This window comes from Corapipo altera, unplaced genomic scaffold (assembly GCF_003945725.1).
Source record: "Corapipo altera isolate COAL_440 unplaced genomic scaffold, ASM394572v1 78, whole genome shotgun sequence".
Taxonomy (NCBI): Eukaryota; Metazoa; Chordata; class Aves; order Passeriformes; family Pipridae; genus Corapipo; species Corapipo altera.
Genome location: NW_020884904.1, coordinates 8121594 through 8144670, shown reverse-complemented (window position 1 = coordinate 8144670; position 23077 = coordinate 8121594).

Here is a 23077-nt window from a genome sequence, read left to right as displayed (position 1 = left end):
CACATAAGAAAGGCATAAATGGAAGATTTGTAACTCCTGAGGTTTTTAAGCTTTAGGGTCCAAATGGCTGCTTTACTTCCATGTGTAGTGGCAAAGCAGTTTTAAGGAGAAGTGAAATCAGAGCTGAAAAGGGATTAGCTGAGTAATGCAGTTGTAAGAACAAAGCTGGATGACTATTTACTGGAGGGTGATATGGTGTTCATGAAGAGTGGGGTAGTCCTGAAGGCAGGCAATGTCTCACCTCCAAAAGCCCTTCTCCTCACCCATGTCACGACACGGACACAGTTTCTGTTAGGCTGGATGTGGAGAAAATATTTTTCTAGAGGAAGATATATCCACAAGGTACACTCCCATTGCCTAGGCTTAGGGAGAAAATGAGCTCCTCTTCCTTTCTAGATACAGTAAAGTTGTGAAGATCCTGATTGCTCTAGAAAGTTGATTATTTTTTTTGAACTTTTTTTTTTTTTTTGCAACATTGCAACTCTGCACCTTTAAAAGTGTTTCTTTTCAGTGCTAAGGGTAAATCTGCATTTAACTTAAGGAAATTGACCCTGTTTTCAAGAAGCAGTATAGTATTTTGACAGATGAAGAACAGATCATTAGTAACTCCAAAATTCAGATATTAATCACAGCTAAAAGTGGCACTTTAGAAAGTGCATCACCATTAATCTTTTGGAGGTGTTATGGATGTAGAAGTAATTGTACATCTACTAGGTGAGTTGTACTTGAGTGCAGTATGAGTTGGGATGGCCAGTGAATCACAGATGCTATTTCTGAGATTTCAAGAGCCCCAAGATGCTTTTATTTAGTCTTCCTTGTACACATGTTTTACCCACCTTAGCATACATGCTGATGGTTTTACTGTGTCCTTTTGATCACTGAATTAGGGTCTATGATGTGACGATGTGTTATGCACCAGGAGCAGATGAAGTACAACCTTTCAGTCTTGCCTACACAGTTGGGGTTGGTGAAATGACTACAGATGGACTTGGATGATATCTGGCATGCTTTGTGGGAATTTCTGCACTGCCCCATGCTATGTAAGATAAGGTAAAGTCTCCTTCATGCAATCAGGCATGCAAGGCAGCAAGGAGGGGCATAGCCCTGAAGAACAAAGTGAATGTGTGTGTGAGACTTCCCTGTTTCCTCCAAAGGGATGCCCAAGCAGACATGGACCCCAAATTTCCATGCCAAACCCCCTCATAGAGAACTACCTTGCAGCAGCTACGCTGTGAAGGGTGGCAGCTGCTTGCCCATCAGTACCCCAAAGCCACCCTTCCACAGGGCATCACGTAAGGAAAGGGTCCATTGAGGGAGGAGGCTGAGGCTGCCTGGCAAGATGAGGAAAGCCAGCTCTCGGACCACCCTGCAATGGGAGGTGGATTTGTTTATCAGCAGAGCTTGCCTGATGCCACTCCTTTTCATTTTGGACTGAGTCAACCCTCCAGACACCAGTGAATGTTCTCTTGTAAACAAACACCATGGGTTCTTTTTTTGTTGTTGTTGCTGCTGTTGTTGTGTATTTTTGTTCCTTTTCCAGCTAAAACTGCTTTGCCTTCAGAAAGCAAGGCAACATAACCTTTGCAGGCTCTTGAGCAACTTTCAGATAGTCCCAACTGAAATGGGAGTCTGCTTTCCTGGTGAAAGAGGCATGACCACGGGCAGTAAATAGCTCAGGGACAGTGGAGAGGACACAGTGCAAGTGGGAGGGCTGACCAGGGCTGCACCCCACTCCTGCGTTTCCAAACCGTGGCATCGCTGAGCCTGGTTCAGGGGTGCACTCAGTGAGTGTGCTTACTGCAGCACTGGGAGGTGTGTCGGTGTTGCCAGCACTCAGAGGAAGGTTTCATGAAAGGCAGGAGAGCATCAGGTGCATTAAAAATATGAAGAGAGGCTCAAAACTCTTCCTTGACCTCACCATATTCCCTTTGGTGGTGTGTGGGAAGCAGTGCGACAGGGGTGGCTAGTGGAGTACACAGTGTCTTCTCTGTCTCTTTTGAGTTTTCCTCTTTGTTAAGTGATTTTTTTAATTCTTCTGCTCATCTCATGCTTGTGTAGCCCTGGTCACACTGATGGCTTCCCTTTGCCTGTGGCTGAACATTAGTGGTTAACAGCACAGCATGTCCCACCAGCTGGTGTATGGTTAGTCCTGGAACTTACCAATGGCTGTTAAGGGATGCAGTGTTCCCTTCCCTGTCACCAGAGTAGATAGGATTCCTCTGACAGCAAGGCCAATGCAAGTCCTTGATTTTCCCATTTTCTCCTTTCCTGCACTCTCTGTCAGGTCGGGTGGCCCAGGTCTGCTGTCTTGTTGCTCAGATGCCGGATTCTACTCTCCATGAGGAAGAACTTGTCTCCTTTTCCCAAAAATGCCTGCGCCTGTTCTTTGTTTGCCTGGCCACAGCAGCAAATCAGAAGTGGTGGGACCATCTCAAAAATCAGAGGGGATTTTTCCTCTGCACATTGTAGTTTGGAGGTTGAACATTATGAAACTGCAGATGACTAACTGATCTCATGGGATATTTCATTAGGATGCTGCCTTCCCTTGGGTCAACGTGCTCCCAAGGGTTTGTTTCATTCATGCATTAAGCTGAGTGACTTCACTGTTGTTAACTGTAAAAATACCAGCTTTTCTGTGCTTACTACAATAGCTCAGCCACACACTGGGGGTTTTGCAAAGAAGAAATTGCACTTCACTTTAGGGTCAGCCAGTAAAGTTTCTTTGCTACCAGCTTTCCTCTTTTTTTTTTTTTTTTTTTCCAGTTTTCCCCCTTGAAGCCATTGAAGGTCCAGTAACCCCAGTACACACAATGCTTTTGGCATCAGTGGGCTCCTCCTTGCCATGCACTGAGCAAGCAGTTCTGCATCCCAGCACAATTAAGTGTGAAGGTGTAGGGACACCAAGAAAAGCAAGCTGCATGTTCCTGCCCCTTGCCTTACCTCTCCTAGCACTGCAAGACATAGTTTTTGAAAGTTAAGCTTTTGAGTTACCAGCAATTTCCACTTTGATGCATTATTGACTTTCCTGCAGCACTTTTATAAGCCTGTTTATAAGACAATAGACAATGGGAGAAGTTGCTGAGGCTCCCAGTGGACACATGTTGACAATAAACTCCTGTGACAGAGGTCAAATGTGTGTTCCCAGAATAGTGGAGGGTAACTTGCTGCCTGAGGAGTCTAACGCTGCAAATGAACCAATACAGAAGAGAAGTCTTATTGTTCAAGCCATTGAGTCAGCTTGGCCGAAGAAGACTAATTTTCCAGAAGATCTGATCTCTTTACTTACTGCAAGGATGTGACAACATGTTTCTTTCACTGGTAATGTTTATGGGTATGCAAAGGTCTCTGTAGTCATAGATATAAAGCTATTTAAAATGAAAAAAAGTGTAAAGAGGCAACACCACCCTTAATGTCATGATCTTGACCAGGTGCCCCCATTGGTGGAAAGCCTTTCTCTCCAAGTGAGACACAAGAGTGAGTCAGAGAGCACTTTCATGTGGGTGGGGTGGCTCTGCACAGTAATGGGGAGGGAAGAAAATATAAAATGCTATGTCCTACTTTTAAAAAGTTGTAACTTAGCTTTGCGTTTCCCTTGTATGAAGTCTCCTTGGGTGGGAAAATATTTTTAACACATGGTGTGCTAAAAGAAAAAAAAGTACTTACCTAGTGGATATTTCTTCTCTTGATGGCCACTCCAGCTCTTTGTAGTTGCCAAAAAGAATTCAGAGCTTCTTTTTTCTGTGGTTGCACATGAATTGATTATGCTCTGATAGCCAGAGGTTGGTTGGATGACTAACTGAATATGACAACCCATGGTCATTTGTGTAAAAGATTAATTGTTGGCACTCAGACTGCACATGAAGGGTTTCGTGCTTGAAAGCCTGTCAGACCAAACTCTCCCTGGTGCTACAGGAGCTGTGTTGTCTGCAAGGTGGTATGAAGAGCAATGAGAGCATGTACATGAGCACTTGGGTTGACAAGAAGGTTTGCACAGGCTCCAGAAGTATTTTGGCAAACAGAAACTCTCTCCTTGAAAAAGTGTGAGTGTCAATCTACAAAAAATATATCCATCTACAAAGTGATCCAAAAAAAGGTTGTGGGACAGCCCAGGTCTCTTCTGTGTGCCATCTCCACAGAAGCAGGGAGGGGAAGTTGCTAACAAGCAATGACAACAATTGTCCTATGTTTAATGCCTATTTTTACTCTTCTTGTCTCCATTTTTCCTGGCTCGCAAAGGGCTGGAAGCAAAGGCACCGCACCCTGGAGTGGTGAGGAATATTACAGTGGGAGCATGGTGCCAAGGTTATGGTTAGATTCTAGGCCTCCCTCGATTGGTGTCACAATAATTTTATGATGAACTTTGTCTTTAGAACACCCAAAGCTCTGGGCCAAGAAACGGGTGTTGGTTTCTTTTCATTCTGGAGCCCATGAGTGAGCAGCCAGCAGTGTAGATAGGAAGTAGCTGCTCTCTAAAGGTCAGGTTGGTGGGCTAAATATATTTCCTTTTGCAGAATACCATGTTGCTAGAGCCAGTGGAGTCACTCAGAGACTCTGAGACACGTAAATGGTGACTGCATGGCCAAGCTAGCAGAAAATGCTCGTTCCTGGCCAACCCACCATGCTGTTGCACAGCTGTGCCCCATTCAACTTGCAGACTGAGCTTCCAGTTCAAATGGGCATAGACCGGGGTTTGGAGAGTGAGAGGGTTAATGGCACCTAGTAAAAAAGCTGGATATCTAGAGTTTCCAACCAAACCAGCAACTTGAATATTTCCCAACCAAAATATTGATTCTTCTTGGTTACTGAACTTCTGCAGCCAAATTCACAGCTCAACCGTCCAGCCCAGTACACTGACGTCTTCACAGCAACTGGCTCATTTTGAGCAAAGTTCCTTGAGGGTTTGTTTTTTATTATGTTCAACTGTCTGGCCTAGAATATATAGGTGGTAAGATAATTAATGGGTATCCCTGGAAAGATGCATTTTTTCCTAGAAATCTTTTTCTACCTTCATGAATTCCACTGCTAGTGATAAGTTTTGCCTGGAGAAAGAAAGATAGCAGAGACAATCATAACCCAAACACCCCTTTCCTAGTGTAGTAACAACTCGAAGGTGTTACTAAAGGAACTATTTATTTTGTTATTCTAAATGATGTGCATGTCTGTTTGATGGGGACATTAGCTTTCTTGAAGTTTTCACTGTCCAGCCACAAAATGTGCTTCTCCACTCTGTGCAATCTATGGGAGAAGAAAAACTTTATGACGCTGTGCAGTCTAGTTCTATCAGATAGCTGCTAAGTCTCCACATCTTCCTTAGTTTTTATGTCAAAACCTTCACATGAATGGCATAAAAGGGAAATGGGACAAGTACCAGTTGGAAGCTCGAACAAAGCAAGCAAATAAGTGTAGAAGGTAAATACAATCTGCAGACCCAACTACAACAATGTCCTGCAGAGGGGTTAACCATCTTCATCTTGTCTGAGCTAGAAATAATATGGAGATATTTCTTCACCATTCCCTAGGAAACAGGTAGCAATGAAAATGTTTTGTGGGTATTTAGGCGTTAATAACCTAAAGAATAATAGAATCACAGGATGGTTAATGTTGGAAGGGACCTTAAAAGTCATCTAGTTCCAATCCCCTGCTGTGGACAGGGACATCTTAGGCTAGACCAGGTTGCTCAGAGCTCCATCTAAACTGGCCTTGAACAGTGACAGGGATGGGGCATCCACAGCTTCTCTGGGCAACCTGTTCCAGTGCCTCACCACCCTGACAGTATGCAATTCTTTCCTAATATCTAACCTAAACCTACTCTCTTTCAGTTTGAAGCCACTCCCCCTGCCACTTCATGCTCTTGCAAAAACTCTCTCTCCATCTTTCTCGTAGGTTTCCTTCAGGTACTGGAAGGCCACCATTAAGTCAACCAGAAGCCCTCTCTTTTGCAGCCTGAACAAATCCAATTCTCTCAGCCTTTCCTCATAGCAGAGGTGCTCCATCCCTCTAATCAACTTGGTGCCCCTCCTTTGGACTTGCTCCAACAGGTCCATATCTTTCCTGTGCTTGAGACCTCAATGCTGGATGCAGCATTTCAGGCGGATTGAGGGGAGAAGAGGGGTAGAATCACCTTCCTTGACCTGGTGACCACAATTCTTTTGATGCAGCCACGTTGGTTTCTGGGCTGCAAGTGCACATTGCTGGCTCATGTCCAGCCTCTCATCCACCAGCACCCCCAAGTTTTCTCGGCAGGACTGCTCTTGATCTGTTCATCCCCCAGTCTGTATTGGTATTGGAGGTTGCCCTGACTGATCCAGGGGCAGCACCTTGCACTTGGTCTTCTTAAACCTTATGGGCCCACTTCTCAAGCTTGTCCAGGTCCCTCTGGATGGCATCCCATCCATCAGTTGTGGCAACTGCACTACTCAGTTTCGTGTCACCTGCAAATTTGCTGAAGTTGAACTCAATCCCTTTGCCTATGTTGTTAATGAAGATATTAAATAGCACTGGTTCCACTTATCACTGATGTCCATTGGGATTCTGAGACATTGACCACTACCCTCCAGATGCGACCATCTAATCACTTGCTTATCCATCTAACAGTCAATTCATCAAATCCATCTCTCTCCAGTTTAGAGAGAAGGATGTTGTGGGAGACCGTGTCAAAGGCTTTACAGAAGTCCAGATAAATGTCACCTGTAGCCCTTCCCTTGTCCACTGATGTAGACACTCCATCATAGAAGGCCACTAGTTTGGTCAGGTAGGACTTGCCCTTGGTGAAGACATGCTAGTTGACTCTAATCCCCTCCCCATTCTCCATGTGTCTTAGCATTTTCAGCAAGGAGTTTGGCATCTCTTTGCAATTGTCTTGGAGGGGAGAGGTGAGCAAAGAAAGAAAAATCAGTAAAGTCAGCATTTTGTCATCATCTTTAGCCACAAGCATTACACTCACAGCTCTCTCTTCTCACATCCAAAATGGACTCCACAGTTATTTTTGTTTCTGATTCAGTTGCCTCACTGGCTAAGGTGTTCTGTAAATAAGGAGAGCAAAATCTTCCTCTTGCCCACCAATGCTTTAAGAAGTTGCTCAAGAAAATTTGTTATGCACAAGGCAGCAGCAGTCCCATGTTAACTCACAGACTACAGACATTATGCAACCTGAAGCTTTCCTTATTACACTGTCCTCAGCAATTCCTGCCTACACTCACACATCTGAACACTGTTGCACACGTGTGCAAAACCCATGGCGATTTAACCTTTATTTTATCACAGTGGCATGTTTGATTTGCAGTCATCTAGGAAAAAAGTAATAGATTCTGACATTAGCAATTCCTTCAAACCCAGATCATGGGACTTTGACATTCAGTCTCTTGGAGAAGAGGCACAAGGATCTGGTGCTGGTGGACACCTTGCTGAAAGCCACCTTTGTCCACCACTGGTCAAAAGTCAAGGTAAGGATGCCATTCAGCAGCAAACGGTGACCACAAACTTCAGCTCTCTATTTGAATTTTGCTCGAGAGAACACTATCCTTGGCTTGCTCAGCTTGGATGCTCCATTATTTTTAACATAAATTAGCTGATTTCCACCCATCTGTGGTAGATTATTGTCCCAAAGCCTCTGTAGCTGGTCATGATAAGACGATCATCACCCAGTTGATCAGATTGTGCTGTTCCTCTTTTCTTCTTCTCCGTTAGTTGTGGAGAAAGTGAGGAAGAGGATGAGTAAGGCTTTCTTGCACTCATTAAGCAAACAGAAAATATTATTTCTTGGGAAGTTTTGTAGTTGCTTTGAGCCTCCTAATTTCTGAACTAAGCTGACTCTGCATTGCCTGTCATGCGAGTAGCTAAACCTTGGTTAAAGCAGATTCTCCTTACAGGAAACTGACCTGGCAGCAGGATTTCCACAGATGTAAACTGGAATGCTTCATGGTCCATGAGCCATAAGATATTTGGGTGAACTGGTTCCTAGTGGTTCTTTTGCTTCTGTCTCAAAATCATCTAGTTGCCTGCTGTGTTACTCACTGTTTGGTTGAAGGCATCACCCCCTCCATTCTCTCCTTACCTGCATCTCACCATCACCTGTTGGAAGCTATTATCTTTTTTGGTGTGCTGTCTGAACTGCCTGGGTGGTTGCTTTCTGAGCTACTTTCAGTTTACTGCTGATGCCTTAAGCCCCTAATGTTTTTTTTATTTCTTTTAATATTTGTAAGACTTGTAAGTTTTATAAGCAGTGGAAGTAGATTTTAAAAGTAGAAACCCTCTCTTCTTTGTCCCTTGTCCCTTTCCCTTTCCCTGTAGCACCCTTGTTTACACATTCCTTAACCCTCTTACCCCATTCCATGCTCCCTATATCAGCCCTACTCCTGAATCCAATAGAAATGTTTAGTCTTTTGTCAAGGCAAGGTCTAGACAGTTGACAGAACAGCATATCTGGGCCTAAACCACAGAATGAAGTCAAGAATTAGGTAACTATGTACCCTTTGTGCTCTGATGATGATGAAGATGGGATGAATGGAGGGTCCCGAAATGCACCCCAGACCCATTTTAAGGGGGTGGACCCCGGGGCGGTCCAGGGAAAAGGCCACAGGGTGGATACATCTGGGATTGGATGGATGGCATTATAAAATGTAACCTCTCGGGCACACATGCGCGCGTGTCTTGTAACATCTACTGCCTTGGCAAATAAACCCTTTCTTATCTCACCCCTAATTTACTGCTCCGGAGATTTTTTCAGCACCTAAATCCCACGGCAACACTGCCAACCAATCTGGAGGGGCAGCATCCTGCAGCAGTAGAGTGGTTCAAGACAGTAAGTTGTTCAGCTGGCTTAGTTGTTTTTGGGAGACGAGTGATTGAGCTGTAAATAGAATAATTTCCTGTGCTTTTCTTCCCAGACTTTATCTTGTTTATTCATGTGAAAGGTACCTGAGGAATAGCTGCACCTGGCCTTGGTTTTAATTTGTCTGTATTTCAGCAGTGTCCTGTAATTACACTGGTGCAACACCGGATTTGGAGGAAATTCATGTGGATGACCTGTTCTTGATAGACCTTTAACTGTGGTCAGACGGATTGTAACCTGCTTCTGGCCACACATTGCACAGTGAGGAGCACATGTTAATCTGCACAGCCAGGAATATGTCTGAATTCTCATCACAGCTCACTTAATAGATGGTTTTACTCTGTGAAGCATAAGGCAGAGCAACCAGATAAAAAGCTGTAGGGTGTTTCTTGGAGGTCTCTGGTACCTGATCAAATCAGGAGCTGCTCTCTGCTTCCTTCCTTCCAGAGATGTTCAGAGGCAGTGGGATGGAGAAGAGAGCACCAAGAAGCCTTAGGTTAAGCAGACAAGCTGCAAACACAACCTCCTACAGCAGTGTCTGCAGTGTGCTTGTGTGTTCATGGGACTTCCCTCTTGTCCCCAGTCATTGTGGCTTTGGAAAATTGCATTTTAATGTGCCATTTCCCCACGCGTTACCTGTAACACTTGGAGCATCAAGTAACCCTGCATAGCCATAGCTAAGCCACTCACTTCATAAACATCTTCTCTGCAAGGATCTCAAAACACTTAATAGAGGGAAATGTTTTTCTCAGTTTTTACCTAAGGGCTACCTGGAGCCAAGGATAAAGTGATCTTTGCAGGAACATTTTCAAACCAAGCCTACTGACTGCTTTTACAGGACCTGTTAAGGAATAGTGCTTTCATCCATCAGTCTGGTCCGCTTCTGGTTCTTGTAGACGCAAAGTACTTTTTTCAGCTTCCCTCTCACTGTGTGACTGAGAACCTCCCACTTTAGGACTCAAGAGAGATCTTAACTTGTGACTCTTTCCATGGTTTACCCCCCTTGTATCACCATTAACCTAGGGTGGAACAGGAAGAAAGTGTTCTGAACCACTCAGACAGTGAGCATGAAGCTTTACCAAATATTTAACTGGAATCCAGAGAGCTAAAGGATGTTTTGGAAGGCAGCAATGAGGTGGCGAAATGCTCAGGGCTGCTGAAGGGTGCACCAGCTTCTGAGCATTGTTTCCTGTTTCATTACCATATGATATAACACAATTTTTAAGAAAACCTTGGGTTTTCACGGCCATTTAATAAAGCTGTAGAAAGGAAGATGGAGTCCCACAGCATGCTGGGGAGATGGGATTAGCTGATACTCAACCACTCCAGCAATACACTTGGCTCAACACCCCTCTCGGCCTTACATGATTTCCAGGGCCTGAAGGTCTCCTGCAGCTGGACCTATCACAGTGGTATGTCCCAGGTGAACACAGTGAAACACAACTTCACTTTCTAGGATTAAACTCCAGGATTTCCTTGCTCTCAGTTCCAGATCTCTGGGGTCAGCAGCAGCTTGGCCAGATTCTGCATTCAATTGCATACAGATGTAAAATGTAGGGTAATGTGGTGCTCTGCTATTCGCCCTGGGCTGAGCTGCTCTCTTGGATGCTTTACCTTTCCCCACCCACTGGGAGGCCGAACTGATCCCCTCAAAACAGCACAGTGACCCACTCCCCAGTGTTGCACTGGGACATCCTGCGCCTCCATGCTGTCTGGCTCCTCCACGGCTGGGAAAGGCTTTGGATGGAATTCATTCATTGCAATCAAAACCCAGTAAGTACTGGAAGAAAGTTCAAATGTATGTGAAATAACTTGTTCAAAAAGCTGGCAAAGGCAGCTTATTTTTCCTGTGTTACAAGAAGTTATGCAATCAAGTGATTAATTACCCGTGGCACAGTCTGAGGGGTGAAAGATTAATATTCCTGGAGACTGCTGCTGTTGACCTTGTGTTATACCCAGGATGGGAATAGCCTGAGCTTCCCAGTGGAATAAACCTTGCCCAATGGTGAGACCGTCTTCTCCATAGTTGAGTGAAGAGGTTAAAGTTCTATTTTTCTTCTAAATTCTGACCATCCAGCAGGAAATAGTACCATCAAAAGTCTCCCACCCATCTCCTGGATAAAAAAATATAGCTCAAATCTTTTCCAATTCCAGGGCTGTGCCTCAGCCAGCCATGGCAGTGGAGTGGGAGCCCAGCCTCTGACATAGGCACTGTTGGGAAACGCTGTAGCAGCGCTGTATGTGTTAAGCAGTGGGGTGTGAGCCGCAACCCAGCGTCTGCTGCAGACAATGCTGGAAACCACCACAACTGGTTTGCAGTTAGTCCTGGGGGGCGAACCTCGAATCTCAAATTCAGTCAGAATTATAAACAAACTCGTTCTTGCCTGCACAGAAAGCTTGTTAATGCACATTGTAATATTATTTCTTTCCCGGGGAAAGAACCGTTTCCTGGGATGTGACAGGAATTAATTCTGCCTGCGGTTGCAGCTCTCATTCATTCATGCTGTTCATCATGCGCAGCTGAAGGGTGCCACGTTTCTGTGGTGTAGGAGGACATGCCTTTTCAAGCTCATTGCTCATCCCACCTTTCTTTTTCTATGCAAGCCCATGCGCAGCAATCACTTTCTGCTGAAAATCCTGCACTTATCAGTGCACAATCAGCAATCTTAACTTACACCAAATGTTAACTGGTACTTCTGTTAAAAGGTTTCTTTTCAGTAGCTTTTAACTTTGCCATGCTAAGTGTTCACTTCAAGATGGAGTTATTTACCCAGGGAAGAGTGCAGCAAGTTTTCAGTCATTTGGTTACTTGCTGTAAAAGAAATAAAGTGTAACTTCCCATATATATATATATATATATATATAAACCTTGTCCATTTTGTTATTACATGTTTTCAACACCATTCTTTGGAATATATATTAGCATATCCTATCTCTCACAGCTGAATTTGCAGTGTTAAATACCCTTGCAAGAAAAAAAATGCTCATTGTTCAGTTTAAAGCTATACTGAGTATAGAAAGAGGGAGTAGCTTCTGCAAGTTTTCTTTCTTAAGTAGTGGTTTCCATCAAAGCAACCTGGCATGTGAAAGTTCCTAGTGAAGGAGAGATCCAAACATAAGAAAGGAAACCAGAAAAAACAAGGCGGGGGGCAAGAGGTTGCTTCATGTGCATTAAATAAAACCTCCCATAATTTTTGGTCTTGTGAAAAGATCAGTAGTGCTGGGGTCAAATAATTCCTCCCAGCAGGAAGCCTGGGCAACAGTGAGGCTTCTGAGGCCAGTGGGCACTTCTCAGCTGAAACAAACGGAAAGGATGAGGCTGCCAAAACAGTGAGATGCTGAATGGGGCTGAGAGAAGGGCTTAGAAATGGATGGTGTTAACAGCCTGCAAAAATGATGTGACAGACCTGACTTGGTGCAAGATGAAGCTCACAGCTCCTCGCATGATCAATGATGGCATCACTGGTATGACTTGTGTCTCACTGCCAGTCTGAAAGAGCTCTCACACCCCATTTGCTCCTGGTGTTCTTCTCATTGTCTTGTGTTCACAAGCTTTGAGTAGCTGGTGTTTACAGGCATCTCATGAGAACATATACCCCTTTTCCCCAGCTCAAGCAGGGTCAGCTGGAGTGAGTCCAAAACTCTGACCAGTTTAAGTATCTTCAAGAACAGGGCTCCACAACCTCTGTGGGCAACCTGTGCTAGCGTAGAACCACTCTTACGGCTAAAAAAAATATAAATATAAATATATATATATATATTTATATTTATGTTTAAATGGAATTTCCTTATTCTTAGCTTGTGGCCATGGCCTCTTATTCTGGGGGCATCGTTGGGAAGAGTTTGGCTTCATCTTTCCTCCCCCATCAGATGCTTATACATCATGACAGGATGCCCCCTGAGCCTTCTCTTCTCTGGACTTGCCAGTCACAGCTCCCTCAGCCCCTCCTCGTATGACAGATGTTGCAATCCCTTAGTCAAATTTAGGACTCTTTGCTGGGCTTGTTCCAGCATATCCATGTTTTGTACTGGGGCACCCAGAACTGGACCCAGCTCTCCAGTGTTGGATCACCTCCCTGGACCTGCTGGCAGTGCACTTTCTAATGCAGGCCAGAATGCCCTTGACATCTTTGGCATGAGGACATATTACTGGTTCACGGTCAACTTGTTGTGCACCAGGACATTAAGGTGCACAACAAGCAGAGCTGTTTTCCAGCTGGCTGATCACTCCCCAGTTCATACTAGTGTCTGAGGTTATTCCTTCCCGTGTGCAAGACAATCACATTCCCCTTTAAAAATTGTGAAATTCCTGTTGACCCATACCTCCAGCCTCCTGAAGTCCCTCTGAATGGCATCATAGCCATCTGCTCTGCTTCTGTAACTTGTCGAGGGTGTCCTCAGACCGATCATCCAGGTCATTAAAGAGTGCCGGCCTTGGTATTAGCCCCTGGTGTGCACCACTAGTGACACTCCTTCAGATGGGCTACATGCCACTGAGCACAACCATTTGATCCCAGTACTTCAGCCAGATTTCAAGCCACCTCACTGTCCATTTATGTCAGTGTTTCTTCAGTTTGTCTACAAGGATGTTATAGGAGACAGTGTCAAAAACATTGTTAAAATTGGCATAAATAGCATACACTGCACACCCCTCCTCCATCAAGACACTCATCTTATTGTGGAAGGCTATCATGTTGGCCAGAAATTATTTCAGGATATCAAATTCACCAGAGCATGAGGTTTTGAGAAACTGGAGAAAGAGAGCCACACCTCGGCTCTCTCCGGCCTTGGTTTTCATAATAGTTGGAGAGAAACTGGTGTTTTAGCTTTTGTTGTAACTAAGAATGCCTGTCTCCCTTCTGGGGAGTTATGTAGGAAAGGCAGAATTTACTGTAAAAGCTTAGTTATGTGCGCTAGAATTTTAGTCTCTGCTTTGGCATGAATTTAAAAAAATAATAATCATTTAAAAATAAACCTAGCTATTGTATTTAACCTTGGCCCATGCAGCCAATGATATTTTGTAAGACATTCCAGCTATCCACAGATTCTTTTCACTGAAGCTTCCCTTCAGGAAACAAAATAAATTAATGATACAAACAGGAAGCAGCTGTCTTTTCCTAAATAATAATTAAAATGGGGTCCCCGTAGCAGAGAGAGGAATAAATGGGAGAGGAAAGAACTGAAGTATTGTTGGTTTAATTTTGACCAGCCTTCAGATGACAGGCTTAGAATAATGAACAACCTGTGAGGCTGGGAGGACTTATTTTCTTATGAGCCATTTTTGGATCTGAAAAACAGATAAAGGTCTTCGCAAGGGGCAGATGAGCAAGACAAAGGAATGTTGCTCTCTCAAGGCACACAGTCTGTCCTCTTTCGGTAGTACTCACATGGAAAGAAACATTAATCATCGTAATCATCGATGCTGTTCTTCAGGCTTTCATCTGCTATCAGCAATCACTAGGAAATTCCAGGGTGTTCCTGATGGGGGGGGGTATTTTGGTTTTTTTTTTGTCTTTGTCCCAGACTGTTGATGTGACACAGTTCCTTGAAATTCCACTTTAAGAAGGAACAGGGACAAGAGAGCTGGAAATTCTCATCTCCTTCCAGCTGGCTGAGAGAAGGAGGTGGTGGCAAAGAGTGTGGTATCACACAGGGGCTCCTGCTGTGGCCCCAGAGCTTGGTCTGCTCAGGGCTTCCAGTTGTGGAGGGCCCTTGTCCCTGTGGGCTTAGTAGCTGAGCCTGTGGGTGACCACAAAAACATATTGGCCACAGGCGAGGAAACCATGGGAGACAAAGATGGCCAGCAAAAGCCACAAGCAGCACCAGAGCTGGCACTTTTTATCTTTTGTTATGATTGGGTGAAGCAGCATATTGGTACAACATGGCAGCGTTAGGGAAGGTGCATTTTGTAACAGCATGAAATAACACTATTAAAAATTGGGTTTGAGTTTGCTCTATCTCAAGAAATAATGTGAATATGTAACCATGTGACATGACCCTGAGAGACGACTTGGGATGCACCTGCAGTTTGTGCTCTGCCATTTGCCTGAGTAGGTGGGACTGGGTGTCTGGTGGCACCAGTTGTAACACAAGTGGCTTAAAGGCAGTTTTTATGGCTGCAACCAGAGAACCAATGCAGAAAGAGCTGTGCCGTAAGCCCAGTGAGTTAGCCAGTGCCACCTCCCAAAATAAGGAGTGGGTTGGATGAACAATGTTTATGATTTTTTGGTAAGATTTTAAGAAAAGAGCCTTCTGTTCACTCCCAAACATATCATGGTGTTGCTGAATGTGTCAGGGATTTACAGGTGAAAAAGGAGATGTCAGAAAAATTGGCAACAAGTCTTATGACTCCTGGTACTTGAAAGTACCATCAGATTATCATAAATCCTTTGAAGTATGGAAACTCCGGAAAGGTCTCCTGCCATAGACTCTTGTCCATGAATCCAAGTTGGCACGAATTTTGACTTAAAATATTCTAAAACTGGTTGCTTTTAAGATGGGAAAGTAATGAGGCATCTGGACCTGAAGAAGATTTTATCCTGGTCCTTTCACTCTGCACTTGGTGACCCTAATATCTCTACAACCTTTCTTCCATCTTTTTCTCATTGTATCTTGTCCTAAAAGCTGGTATCCTCTGAATGAAGTGAGCAATGATACATGTTCATTTTTAACTGGGCATAGCAGTCTCCTGCCAGTCCTAAATCTGTAACGCTAAAGGAACAGAGCTAATCTGGTGGTAAAACTGCAAACGCTTCTTTTAGCAGCACAGAGTTGTAAAGTGTAAGAAAGTTCAGTCAGAACTGTCTGAGATAGTTAGCAGCCTTCACTAGGTCACATGGAAAACTTTTCCATGGAAAAGTTTATCTCGAGTTACTTTCAGATAAAGATGGTATCCTCACAGTCACCATGGAAATTCCCATCAATGTTCCCTCTGTGAGAGGGAAACCTGTTATGGGCCTCTGAAGGAAAACATAACATTTCAGTGTGAGGTTTTTGCAATTCCCTACTGCAAGTACAGTTTTGTGCCTGGCTTCATTTGCCTGTTCCCATTCAGGATCTCTGCTGTAATAGCCAGTAGTAGATAAGACATAGACTCTGCATATTTCCTGCCATGAGACACACTGGAAGGATAACATTAGCCAGGGATTCTCCTTCAGAGGCTCAGAAGGAAGGCAGGTGAGCTGATATATTCCGGGCAAGCACAGCTGTTAAGACAGAAAACTTCAAGGACAATGAAAGAAGGAGTTAATATTTCTCCAGTGGTACAGAAATGCCTCCATGGGATCCCAAGAAACTGAGTAGATGGCAGTGTGGACACAACCTTTGGTTTTGCAGACACTTGCACATGATCAGTGGGGCTCCTTGCAGTGGTAAACTTCTAAAATTAAGAAGAAATTTTTTAAGAAAACACATTTTAATCGATGTTTAGAGTCACAAAACACACAGAAAAAGTATTAAAAGGAAGATATATGTCATTTGAGGCCTCTTGACTCCCGACAGTACATGTGCCCTCATTTTCAGTTTAAACTAAATTAATCTATTAAGGTACAGGAAACCTAATTTCACATCTGACTCTTCTCAGGCAGACGCTGAAATACCAAAAAAGGCAGCTAGGTCTTTATCACAATGTACAATTCTAGGGAAGTGAGAGGTATTATTCATGTGGGTGTGACCTGATGGCCATGCTGATTCACTCTTCCACTCCAGAGCCCTCCCTGTCCTTCCTAAGCCTTGCAGTGCTTGGCAGCTGCCTTTACAAGGGTCCTTATTTGGTGAAGAAGGCAACATATTTTGGCCTACTCTATTTCCTCCCTGCTACAAGTTATTGTTGTGGAAATGGCTCACAAAGGGGTGGGTTTTTGGGGGTTGTTTTCTTAAACATTAGGCTCCCCGCTGCTAAGAATAGCTTCTGCCATTATGTGAGCTGCAACAAAAAGTAAAAAGAGTATTAATGATGTAAACGTCACCTGAGGCAAAAATCCCACTACACCTGTCACGACAGTAGTCTATTTTTGGAGATCTCTGAGTGGCGCTTGGCTAATTTTGAAGCTTCCTCAGTGGGGATCCACAGTTGGTGTGACAAAGGGGATAGCAAAGTTAGGGCCATCATTCTGCATCAAGCAATCTCTGCAGTACTGCAAACATGCTGATAACTGGACATCAACGACCCCAGCAAGTTTTGAACTGTGACAGAGATAGGGTTTTTGTTTCCACAACAGATGGCTTGCTACGAAGTCCCCAAAATCTTGAACTGATGTATTCATCTCAGAAGACAGCTCTTGGTGTAGCTATGCACGCTCTTCCCTCTTAACTGTCTGGGAGAGGGAACAAGGTCAGTGCACTCCAGGTATCCATCTTTTCTCCTTTTTTTCCTTTTTTTCCAGACCATTTTTCCTATTTCCCCTTCAAGTGTCACTACCATTCTGATTGCTCTTGGGTTACATCAGTTTCTCAGAGTGAGAGACCCAGGACAGGATAGCAGCTGGGAAGAGGTGAAGAGAAGGCTAACAAGGACAGTTGGTTGTTATTCAAAGACTGATCTTTCAAATACTGTTTTTCAGGGAAGAGAGGGGTGAGAAAGGCTCTGGCTGTTATCGCTACAAATAAAGCCTTTAAAACATATCCCAAGTAGGACGAATAAAGTCCCAAAGCAGTTCATTTGAGATATGCACTGTTTTGGCAGCTTCAGCAATTTTTAACACAGATGCCAATAAGGACTCAATTTCCACAGCCAAACTTGATATCAAGTGGGCAAACTGGTGACCAGAGCAGAATTATAATTTACTGAAAACAGTTGGGTTCACAATAGTTTTGAAATCACTTGCTGAGATGGAAACAAAGAGAACAACAACAAGGTGAGAGTGGTAGTGGTGACTGACATGAATATTACTGCCAAACATTGGATAACATCAAACCCTGAGAGTGATGGACTACTTCATGATGATGTACATGGTAGGCATCACAAACCTTAAACTGTTCAACACTTTTGGCTGCCAGCAGTCAGGATCTTAAACTGCTCAGTCAAAATGCAGCCAGAAAAAGGGGGTGCATGGTGCCTGAGCTGTGGAGAGCAGTGGGTTAAGATGCTTGAAGATGGTGAGCTTTGGGAAGTAACCATGCAAGAACAGGATAAACCCGGAATAAGAAGGTGTATAAGGATATTAAAACAGCTCTACTGGGTCAGACCAAAGGTCTGTCTAACCTAATATCCGGACCCCAACAAAGCCCATGATTGGAAGCCTAGGGAGAGTAAGATCAAGGGCAAGCATATACAATACTTCCCCTCAATGGTCTCCCAGCCTCCAACTATTTTCAGCTCAGGAACTTCCTGAGCCAGATATGGTTTCTATGTGTTTAGTAACTCTCAGAGGATTTCTCTTCTATGAACTCTCCTTGAATCCATGTAAACTTCTCATATCCACGACATCCTTTGGTAAGAAGATTCACAGATCTACTACCTGTTGCCTGAAGAGCCATCTTCTTATTTTTGAGCCTGTTTTCTGCTAGTTTCATGAAATGCTCTCTGCTTTTGTACAGGAAGAGACAGCAAAGCTTGCTCCATCCCTGCTTCCATGCCACTCAAAAGCTCAGAAACCTCTTTCATACACCTCCCAGCTATTTCTTTTCTAACCTGAAGATATCTGGTTTAGTTGGTAGGGACACTAAGCCATAAGGTGGACCTTGTGAAGGACTTGGGCTATTTTATTGCCCAGCCACATTTGCCCTCAAACTATAAAGGGTCTTTTGCAGTTGTGAATTAAAGCCTCCAGCTTGCTCAGGGCTTGAGTTCTAGCTCTAATGTTGCAAGCATTATGCATTGGCAGAGCTACGGGAATATAAATAATAGCCTGCACTCAAATCCCAGGGAGGAACAGTTTCTAACCATGCTGTACACATGCACAAGCCATTCCTGGAAGCTTTCCATGATCCCATCTTTCTTTACACCTCCCCAGTTTTGCCAGTAACCCATACTCCCAGCTTCACTTCCAGGGGTCTTGTAAGGTTATTCATGTCTACAAGCTGCACTTTTTAGACAAACCCATGGAGTTTCTGGCAGTGACCAATAACTTATCCTTTTCTGTCATTGTGCTGGCATGTAAACCCATTGTGAGTGCCCAGGGAAACCAAGAGCCTGCCACCTGCATAAACATTGCAAAGTACCTACTGAAAGCATAGTATGTTCTCTGCTCTGTGTGTGTGTGTGTGTGTGTCATGGTGACCTCTGAGCATGCCATCTAAAATAACCCCTTGCATGGAACCAGGAATAGAAAGAAAGGAAGGATGCATTTTATGTAAATGTAGTCAGAGAGTCTGCAAGATACATTGCTTGAAGTGGTTTGAAAGATGAAGAAATATGACTCACTTCCAGAAGGAACTGTTTTTGTTGGGCTGGACTAAGAGTAGTATTGTGTCTTAGGCAAGTACATGGTTGCCATCAGGGCTTTACTAACATCACCAGGGACAGGTTGGACACCCAGTAAACTGTATGATGGGCATGTAGAGCAGGCGTGCTTCATGAACACTGAGGGAGCTTTGCAAGCAGAGGATGCACCTGTTTATCTGCAGTGCAGATTTACACGCAGCTTTTGCAATCAGTGACACTAACATGAAGATTCTTGCCATGTTCTTGACAGAACAAAGTCTATTAGGCACCTTTGTCCAGGCAAGCAGGAACCTCCTGAATGGTTCAGGGCTGTGGTGTATTTAATTAAATGCTGTAGAGGATGAAGTAAAACTCCTCAGAGTGGGCAGCTGTGACCTAACAAGCTGCTAACAGAAGTCTCCTCTGCCCTTCAGGTTACTATCACTTAACTCCTCCAAAGCATGAGGGTTTAGTATTGTTCATCAACACTTCCCCTGCGAAACACAGCTATGTGTACCCTTATTCTTCACACAGGCAGCATTCTCTTCCCAGTGTTTTTCTCTCACTAACTCCTTGCAGCAATGAGCAATTTCACTGAATTAATCTGTGGCTGTTGACGACACTATTTTATTTTAGACCATCTTTCCTCTCCACGCATCACTGCCTGCTGAAACCAGGGCTGCTGTTGCATGTAGGAGAGCTGAGAGATGTCTTTCACATGCAGCTCCATGTCATGTCCCTGCTCCACCATGCCCAGGGGACAGCAGTGGCAGGTCCTTCCTCCTTAGCCAGGCATGCAATTTTGGCGGAATAACCCGACTAGAAGCCTGTTTTGGCCCAGGTGTGTTTCTGAGCAGGACCCAGCTATCATTCATTGCTGGTTACGTTGCAGCAGACAAGATTCTGAATGTTACAAAGCCCTACTTCCATCCACATCCATCGAGGACAGGAATGCAAGTTCACCCGGAAACCACCTTTTCCTTTTAAGTGAGTGTATTTCTGAGCGGCTTAGGTTTTCCCATCTCTAGATACCACATTTTTTCCACCAGCTCTGCAGGCAGCGCCAGGACTTTCAGCGAAAGCCTAAATCCATCAGCCCACCAGGAAGCGCAGGAAGCCAAACACCGAAAGTTCCCATCCCATTTTCAGCAGAGGGGTCAGAGCTGTCTCTGCCCTGCAGCGCGACGACCGATTTACCGTCATCCCTTCACTGCCGGGACAGGAAAGCGCTCGCAGACGGGCTCCATCCTCGGCGCCCCCAGCTCTCGGCAGCGATCCATGCCCCGGCGCGGGCGCACCCACCGAGGTGCGGACTCTGCCTCTTTGCAGCCGGACGTTTTCCTTTCCCTCTGTCACCTCTTCCTCTGAAGATGATGGGTGAGCCAGGCTCTCCCGCACATGCCGGAGACGGTGGCAGGGTGGCACAAAGCCGGCATTGTGCACCCCCGCAGCCCTGAGAGGCGAGCTAATTGTCTTCCCCAGCTCAGAGCAACAATTTGCTGGCAGCCAGACTTGTGCCATTATATAACTGGAGATAGTCTGACTTGTAAACGGATCTCCAGAACATGTCTCTCTTCCCTTATTTTGGAAAAACAATAAGGTTAGGGTTGGCTCACATCTTGACACTGTTTGCAAGGTCTCTCCCTTTAAGTAAGAGATTGGTCCAGGGTATCACCTCCTCTTCATCGGTGGCAGTGGGAAGTCAGCAGGGGAATCCCAGGAAAGGCAGGGGCTTTAACAATAAACTTGGAGACCTGCAGGGCTCTTTCATCTGCATCTCATGCTATGCAGCAGGCTTTCCTCTGACTGAGAGAGAAGCTGTGCAGGGAAGGCTTTCTGATAATGAGCCTGGAGAAGCCCCAAGAGTTAAAGAGCAGGATTTTGATTTTCATGCTCAGTTTACCTCCTCCCCTTGCCCAGCTCTATCCTGTGCTAACCAGCTAGCAGGCAGGTGAGAGAAAACAAAAGCCATTCTCCTCTACTTCCATCTGCATTTCCATGCATAACTTCCAGGATAGTGAGAGATGCCCAAAAGCACTTTCTCCCAATAGTTGCCAGAGTTGAAGTTGAAGGCATCATGATGTCATGGTCACCTCTACTCCTTTGCCTTTCCTCCCCATTGTGGATGCTCTGCACTGGTGTCTGTATTATCCTTGGGAAAGAAAAGAAACTACTCTCCCTTCCTGAGTTTTGTCTTTCTATGGCTTCTACACAAGGTAATATCAATGGAAAAAATTTATCCCCTGGAAAACCATTTCTCATTCACTGCAGAAAACAACCTAATCTTCATGTTAACTTCAGTGCTCGGTTCTCCAGGCAGCCATTTGCTGACTGAGCCTGAAACAGTGAACGAGGATGGGACATTCTTATTTATTGGGCTGAAAATTCCCTCTGAATTTTCTATATAAAGACTAAAAAGGTTGAGAGGAAAGGGCTGCTAGAGCCTGGTCAGAGCCTGCCTGAAAGCACTGCTGTCCTCACTGCATAAGGACTGCACCTGAATGTCTCAGCACCAGAAATGGGCTATTTATCTTGTAACGGTTCTCTCCTCACCATACATTTCCTCTGCTCTCAATGCTAAGCTGAGCACTGTTTCTCTCTTCTGTCTTGTTTTTCCTGGGCCTCTGAAGCTATGGGTATCTCATCCCTTCTCCAGAAAGAAGGTAGAAAAATACAGGAAGATTGCTGCTCTATTATGACTAGGCAGCTGCAAGCTCCACGCGTCCATCTTCCTCCATTCCTCTCTCCCCCACTGTTTGATTCGATTTCATAAATAAATACTCTGTGTATTGACGTCAGTGTAGGCCTTGAGAAATAATACTCCTGCCACTTTCTCTGCTGCGCATGGGGAACAGAGGAGAGAGGGAGGAGGAACAGAAGCAACAACATCTTGGAAGATGAAATCTTAATATTCTCTTAATTGCCTCCCTCCCTTTTCATCTATGCCCCAGCCGTGAAGAAAACAAAGATTACCATTATCAGTGTGCCCTTCTGGCTTGAGACAGGAAAACTAAGTACACAAAATTCCAGTTCCTGGTAAGTTTTTTTCAATGAGAGGGAATCATAGGGAAATAATCTGTCCTACAAGGTGGAGGAGTAAACTCATAAGTCTCTGTGCTCCTCACATGGAGCTTAAGAAAATTGTGCCCAAAATGCTGTCACCTTGGTGAAATGAAGGAGTCAGTCCCTCCATCCAGGGAGAGAAGACAAAGACAGGGCTGTCACTGGCATAGGCATGGTTGTAGGTGGCTTTGTCGGATACTTAGGAGGTGGTTTTTAGCCACCAGAAGTGATAAGTCACCACTGACCTGCCAATAGAGGCAGTGAAACAAGAAACTTGGATGATTTGGGGAAAGATTGCTATTAATAAATAATTTTTTTACTGTTTGTTTGCAATAAAAAGTTTTATAATAAGCTCCTGGGCTTTTGATTGCCTTCCTAAATCAGTTCCTTTCAAGTCTGACACAGCTGAAAGATGTGGTCTTGTACAGAAGGAGCGCAGCCTTCATCTAAACAAGCTGGTGGGAGGACAGGGAGGCAAAGAGACTGTGCCAGTACTTCTCCCATGGAAAAGCATGCAAATACATTGTTTTATATTGTAGTCATTGGTATTATTTCACCTCACTGTCTTAAAATTGTGAGCTATGCTCTTTCTAAAGCTGGCCAACAAAAAGCACAAACATGTTCAAGAAATAGATGTGAGAGCATTGAAAATTCAGTATGAGCTGAATTTATTTCTAGTAATTCTGAAAAGTGAAACAGGTATATTATGGTTGGAAGTTCTGCACTTGTCTCTGCTGTTCTACCTGTGAATTACTCGGTTACTTCTCCATCCAAGACTGTTATAAGCTTAATTCTTTCCAGTCAGTGCTGCTCGCTGTGTT